Genomic DNA, 7,539 nt, shown 5'->3' on the forward strand with positions numbered 1-7,539 from the left:
ACAGAAGGATGCCTTTTGGGCTGTGTAATGCGCCTGCAACCTTTCAGAGATGCATGCTCTCTATTTTCTCTGATATGGTGGAAAAATTTCTGGAAGTCTTCATGGATGACTTCTCAGTATATGGAGACTTATTCAGCTCCTGTCTTGATCACCTGACACTGGTTTTGAAAAGATGCCAAGAGACCAACCTGGTTTTAAATTGGGAAAAATGTCACTTTATGGTGACTGAGGGGATTGTCCTTGGGCATAAAATTTCAAACAAGGGAATAGAGGTGGATCAAGCTAAAATAGAGGTAATTGAAAAATTACCACCACCTGCCAACGTTAAGGCAATCAGAAGCTTTCTGGGGGCATGCAGGATTCTATAGGAGGTTTATAAAGGATTTTTCAAAAATTGCAAAACCTCTAAGCAACCTGCTAGCTGCTGACACGCCATTTTTGTTTGACACAGAGTGCCTGCAAGCGTTTGAAACTCTGAAAGCTAAGCTGGTCACAGCACTAGTTATCTCTGCACCAGACTGGACATTACCATTTGAATTAATGTGTGATGCTAGTGATCACGCCATTGGTGCAGTACTGGGGCAGAGGCATGACAAACTTCTGCATGTCATTTATTATGCTAGCCGTGTTTTAAATGATGCCCAGAAAAATTACACAACCACAGAAAAGGAATTGCTTGCAGTGGTTTATGCTATTGACAAGTTTAGATCATATTTAGTAGGATCAAAAGTGATTGTGTACACTGACCATGCTGCTCTTAAATATCTACTTACAAAGCAGGATTCAAAACCCAGGCTTATAAGATGGGTATTGCTTCTGTAAGAGTTTGATATAGAAATAAGAGACAGAAAAGGGACAGAAAACCAAGTGGCTGATCATCTATCCCGAATAGAGCTAGTAGAAGGGGCGCCCTCTCCCTCTAATGAAATCTCTGAAACCTTTCTGGATGAGCATTTGTTCGCCATTCAGGAAACACCATGGTTTGCAGACATTGCAAACTATAAAGCTGCAAGGTTCATACCCAAGGCGTACAGTAGGCAACAAAAGAAAAAATTAATTTCTGATGCAAAGTACTACTTGTGGGATGAACCCTATCTCTTTAAGAGATGTGCAGACGGAATAATCCGTAGATGTGTGCCTAGAGAAGAAGCACAGAAGATCCTATGGCATTGCCATGGATCACAATATGGTGGCCATTTCGGAGGTGAGAGAACAGCCACCAAGATCCTCCAATGTGGTTTCTACTGGCCTACACTCTATAGAGATTCCCGAGAGTTTGTACGTAACTGTGATAGTTGCTAAAGAGCTGGTAATTTGCCTTATAGTTATGCCATGACTCAACAAGGAATCTTGGAGATTGAGTTGTTTGATGTATGGGGAATTGATTTCATGGGGCCTTTCCCACCATCATACTCAAACATTTATATTCTGGTGGCAGTTGACTATGTATCAAAATGGGTAGAGGCCATTGCCACACTCACCAATGATACTAAAACAGTACTGAAGTTCCTCTAGAAACATATATTCAGCAGGTTTGGTGTCCCTAGGATACTAATCAGTGATGGGGGCACTCATTTCTGCAACAAACAGCTTTACTCTGCCATGGTCCGGTATGGGATTCGCCATAAGGTGGCGACTCCATATCATCCACAGACAAATAGGCAAGCTGAAGTTTCTAACAGAGAACTAAAAAGAATCCTGGAACGGACTGTAAGTACCCGTAGAAAGGATTGGGCACGAAGCTTGGATGATGCTCTGTGGGCTTACAGAACAGCATTCAAGACTCCTATAGGGACCTCTCCGTACCAACTTGTGTATGGTAAGGCTTGTCACCTGCCCGTGGAACGGGAACATAAGGCCTACTAGGCAACCAGATTCCTAAACTTTGATGCCAAACTAGCTGGAGAAAAAAGATAGCTCCAGCTGAATGAGCTAGAGGAATTCAGATTCACTGCTTTCGAAAATGCCAAACTTTATAAAGAGAAATCGAAAAGATGGCATGACAGAAAGCTATCTTCTAGAATCTTTGAACCAGGACAAAAGGTTCTGTTGTTTAACTCTAGGCTCAGGCTATTCCCTGGGGAACTGAAGTCCCGGTGGAGGGGACCATATGTGATTACAAATGTATCACCATATGGCTATGTGGAGCTTCAAGACATTGACTCTGATAGGAAATTCATTGTTAATGGACAGAGAATCAAGCATTATCTTAAAGGTAATATTGAGCAAGAATGCTCAAGGCTGAGGCTAGATTAAAAAGCTCAGCAAGGTCCAGCTAAAGACAATAAAGAAGCGCTTGCTGGGAGGCAACCCAGCCATTAGCATCACTTCCTCTAGCATTTTGCCCTATTCTTGATTTTATTTGTTTATATAAAGTTCATTGATACTAAGGTAAAGAGTCAATTGCATAAGTTTACAGGGTTACAGAAGGATTCAGCACACAAAACAGAGAAAAAGATCTCACTGGCAAGAAAACGCCAGTAAGAGGCACAATTGGGCGTTCAACGCCCAAAAGAAGCATCCACTGGGAGTTGAACGCCAATAAGGATAGCTATCTGGGCGTTAAACGCCAGAAAGAAGCATCTTCTGGGCGTTGAACGCCAGAAAGAAGCTCCTTCTGGGCGTTTAACGCCAGATTTACAGCGTCCTGGGCATTCAGAAAAACGCGCAGTGACAAAGGTGTTCCTGGCGTTCAACGCCAGAAAGAAGCAGCAGCTGGGTGTTGAACGCCCAGGAGAAGCAGCAATTGGGCGTTAAATGCCCAAAACATGCAGCGTTTGGGCGTTTAACGCCAGGATGGTGGGGAGGAGGTAAATTCGTTTTTACTTCATATTTTTCATTTTAATTTTAATTTTCATGTTTCAATTCATGATTTCTTGCATAAACATGTTACAAACCCTGATTTCTAAGAACCCTAATTTCTAAAACCCTACTTTAAAAATATCAAATGTATCTTAATCCATAAACACAAATTCTTTTTCAATCCAATCCAACTCTTTTTTTCAAATTTTCCAAAACAAATCTATCTCTTTTCCTTCTAAAATCTTTTCAACTCATCAATATCTTTTTCAAATCTCCACATTATCTTTTTCAAAATCCAAATTTATCTTTTCCAAATACCTTTCATATCTTTTCAATTTCAAATCACATCTTTTCATATCATATTTTTTTTAATCATATCTTCTATCTTATCTTTTTAATATTTTCGAAAATCCCACCCCCTCCCTTTTTAAAACCGCATTCGGCCCTCCCCCTCTCATCCACCATTCGACACAAGCTCTCCTTCTACCCATCTCCTTTCTTTTCTTTTGCTTGAGGACAAGCAAACCTCTAAGTTTGGTGTGTTTATCCGTGATCACTAAACCATACCCACTAAGATCATGGCTCCTAAAGAAAAATAACCCACTCCAAGAGGCAAGAAAGAGAGCATTCCAAAACCACTTTGGAATCAAGGGAGGTTCTTAACCAAAGAACATTCAGACCATTACTACAAAATAATGGGTCTAAGATCAGTGATCCCGGAAGTCAAGTTCGATCTGAAACAAGATGAATATCCGGAGATCCAAGAGCAGATTCGGAACAGGAACTGGAAAGTCCTAGCTAATCCTGAAACGAAAGTGGGAAGGAATATGGTTCAGGAATTTTATGCTAATTTGTGGCAAACAAACAGGCAGAGAATATCTGGAACTGCCCTCTATGACTATCGAAATTTGGTCAGAGGAAAGATTGTTCACATCCACCCTGACAAAATCAGGGAGATCTTTAAGCTACCTCAGCTGAAAGATGACCCGGACTCCTTCAATAGGAGAATGATCAGAACAAACAAGGTCCTGGATAAGATTCTAGAGGATATATGTATCCCTGGAGCCAGGTGGACCACCAGTAGCAAGGGTGTCCCAAATCAACTCAAGAGAGAAGATCTCAAACCAGTCGCCAGAGGTTGGCTGGACTTCATTGGGCGTTCTATATTGCCCACAAGCAACCGTTCTGAAGTCACTGTTAAAAGAGTAGTGATGATCCATTGCATTATGTTGGGAAAAGAAGTAGAAGTTCATCAATTGATCCCATCTGAATTTTACATACTTGCTAACAAGAACTCCAAGGATGCCAGGTTGGCTTATCCAAGCTTAATATCTATACTCTGCAAAGATGCTGGAGTAAAGATGGGAATAACAGAGTATATCTCAGTGGAGCAACCAATCACTAAAATCACAATGGAAAAACAGCAAATGCAGGATGACTCCACCAAGAGGAGGGTGCAAGAATTCCTCCCAGAAGTCCCTCAATTTGAATATTGGGAACAGCTTGAAGCATCTGTTACCAAGTTGCAAGAATCTATGGACCCAATAAAGGAAGAACAGCAAAATCAAAACAGTATGCTCTGCAAACTGCTCAGGGAACAAGAAGAGCAAGGGCGTGACTTAAAGGAACTGAAGCGTCAGAAGTTATCTCTTGAAGGACCAAGCACTCCACAGACTAGAGGAACATCCACATCCCAAACTCAAGGTTGTTGAGCCCTAATCTTAGTCTTAACTCTGTGATAATTGTCCTTATTTGAGTTTTACCTTAGCAGTTATAGTAGTAATTAGTAGTTATTTTATCTCCAATTAAGCTATAATTTATTTTTCTCATCATCATTAAACATGAATAAAATAGAAGATTTTTTTTAGGATAAGGAGGCAATATTTTTCGAGTTTTTAATACAAGAAATTCTGATTAATTACATGTGGTGGCAATGCTTTCTGCCTTCTGAATGAATGCTTGAACAGTGCATATGTCTTTGGAATTTGATGTTCTTGAATGTTAAATATGTTGGCTCTTGAAAGAATGATAAACATGAGACATGTTATTGGTAATCTGAAAAATCATAAAAATGATTCTTGAAGCAAGAAAAAGCAGTGAATACAAAGCTTGCAAAAAAAAAAAGCCAATAACCCTTAAAACCAAAAGGCAAGGGTAATAAAAAGGACCCAAGGCTTTGAGCATCAGTGGATAAGAGGGCCTAAGGGAATCAAATCTTGGTCTAAGCGGCTAAACCAAGCTGTCCCTAACCATGTGCTTGTGGCGTGAAGGTGTCAAGTGAAAACTTGAGACTGAGCGGTTAAAGTCAAGGTCCAAAGCAAAAAGAAGAGTGTGCTTAAGAACCCTGGATACCTCTAATTGGGGACTCTAGCAAAGCTGAGTCACAATTTGAAAAGGTTCACCCAATTATGTGTCTGTGGCATTTATGTATCCGGTGGTAATACTGGAAAACAAAGTGCTTAGGGCCACGGCCAAGACTCATAAAAGTAGCTGTGTTCAAGAATCAACATACTGAACTAGGAGAATCAATAACACTATCTGAATTCTAAGTTCTTATAGATGCCAATCATTCTGAGCTTCAATGGATAAAGTGAGATGCCAAAACTGTTCGGAAGCAAAAAGCTACTAGTCCCGCTCATTTAATTAGGATCTGAGCTTTACTCAAAAACTCTGAGATATTATTGCTTCTTGACTTATTTGTATTCTATTTTATTTGTCTAGTTGCTTGGGGACAAGCAACAGTTTAAGTTTGGTGTTGTGATGAGCAGATATTTTATACGCTTTTTGGGGTTAATTTCATATAGTTTCTAGTATATTTTAGTTAGTTTTTAGTTTATTTTGATTAGTTTCTGGGCAAAATTCATATTTCTGAACTTTACTATGAGTTTGTGTATTTTTCTGTAATTTCAGATATTTTCTGGCTGAAATTGAGGGAACTGAGCAAAAATCTGATTCAGGCTGAAAAAGGATTGCTCATGCTGTTGGATCCTGACCTCTCTGCACTCGGAATGGAATTTCTGGAGCTACAGAAGTCCAATTGAGACGCTTCCAATTGCGTTGGAAATTAGACATCCAGGGCTTTCCAGTAATATATAATAGTCCATACTTTTCTTAAGAATATACGACGTAAACTGGCGTTCAACGCCAGTTCTATGTTGCAGTCTGGCGTCCAGCGCCAGAAACACGTTACAAGTTGGAGTTCAACGCCAAAAACAGGTTACAGCCTGATGTTGAACGCCCAAAACAGCCCAGGCACATGAGAAGCTGTAGTCTCAGCCCCAGCACACACCAAGTGGGCCCCATAAGTGGATTTCTGCACTATCTATCATAGTTTACTCATTTTCTGTAAACCTAGGTTACTAGTTTAGTATTTAAAAAACTTTTAGAGATTTATTTTGCATCTCATGACATTTTTAGATCTGAACTTTGTACTCTTTGACGGCATGAGTCTCTAAACTCCATTGTTGGGGGTGAGGAGCTCTGCTGTGTTTTGATGAATTAATGCAACTATTTCTGTTTTCCATTCAAACATGCGTGTTCCTATCTAAGATATTCATTCGCGCTTAATTATAGAGAAGGTGATGATCCGTGACACTCATCACCTTCCTCAATCCATGAACGTGTGTTTGACAACCACCTCCGTTCTATATCAGATTGAATGAGTATCTCTTAGATTCCTTAATCAGAATCTCCGTGGTATAAGCTAGAATCCATTGGCAGCATCCTTGAGAATCCGGAAAGTCTAAACCTTGTCTGTGGTATTCCGAGTAGGATTCTGGGATTGGATGACTGTGACGAGCTTCAAACTCGCGAGTGCTGGGCGTAGTGACAGACGCAAAAGGATAGCAAATCCTATTCCGGTATGATCGAGAACCTACAGATGATTAGCCATGCGGTGACAGTGAACCTGGATCATTTTCACTGAAAGGAAGAATGGTAGCCATTGACAACGGTGATCCACCAACACACAACTTGCCATAGGAGGGACGTGCGTGCGTGAAGAAGAAGATAGGGAGAAAACAGAGATTCAAAAGATAAAGCATCTCCAAAACTCCAACATATTCTCATTTACTGCATAACAAGTAACCTTTAATTCATGCTCTCTTGTTCATTTGCAAGTCAATTGATAACCACAAATTAATATCCTGACTAAGAGTTTCAAGATAACCATAGCTTGCTTCAAACCAACAATCTCCATGGGATCGACCCTTACTCACATAAGGTATTACTTGGACGACCCAGTGCACTTGCTGGTTAGTTGTGCGGAATTACATAGTGTGAAGTAATTTTCGTGCACCAGTATACCTAAAAAATATAGTGATCCAGGTCCATGTATGGTTAATTGTACCATAGGAGGTGTAATATTTTCTGATTGCATGTGTGATTTAGGAGCGTGTGTTAGTATAATGCCATTGTCTATATATGATACTTTGAGCTCCCTCCCTTAAAAAGGTCGGCAGCTCGTTTTGTGTTAGCAGATAAAAGCATTATTACAGTAGTTGGAATTGCTGAAGATGTATTAGTGAGCATTAAGGTGCGCACATTTTCTATTGAGTTCTATATCCTAGAAATGCCCCCTAATGATTTAAGACGACCATCATCAATCCTGCTTGGAAGACCATTCCTGAAGACTTTAAAGTTCAAGATGGATGCATTCTCAGGAACTTACTCCTTTGAGATAGATGGAAGAACAGTGAGTTTCAGTTTAAATGAAGCTATGAAGCACCCTCTGGAAGA

The sequence above is a fragment of the Arachis ipaensis genome, chromosome B6 (assembly GCF_059453495.1).
Source record: "Arachis ipaensis isolate K30076 ecotype BB chromosome B6, ASM5945349v1, whole genome shotgun sequence".
Lineage (NCBI taxonomy): Eukaryota > Viridiplantae > Streptophyta > Magnoliopsida > Fabales > Fabaceae > Arachis > Arachis ipaensis.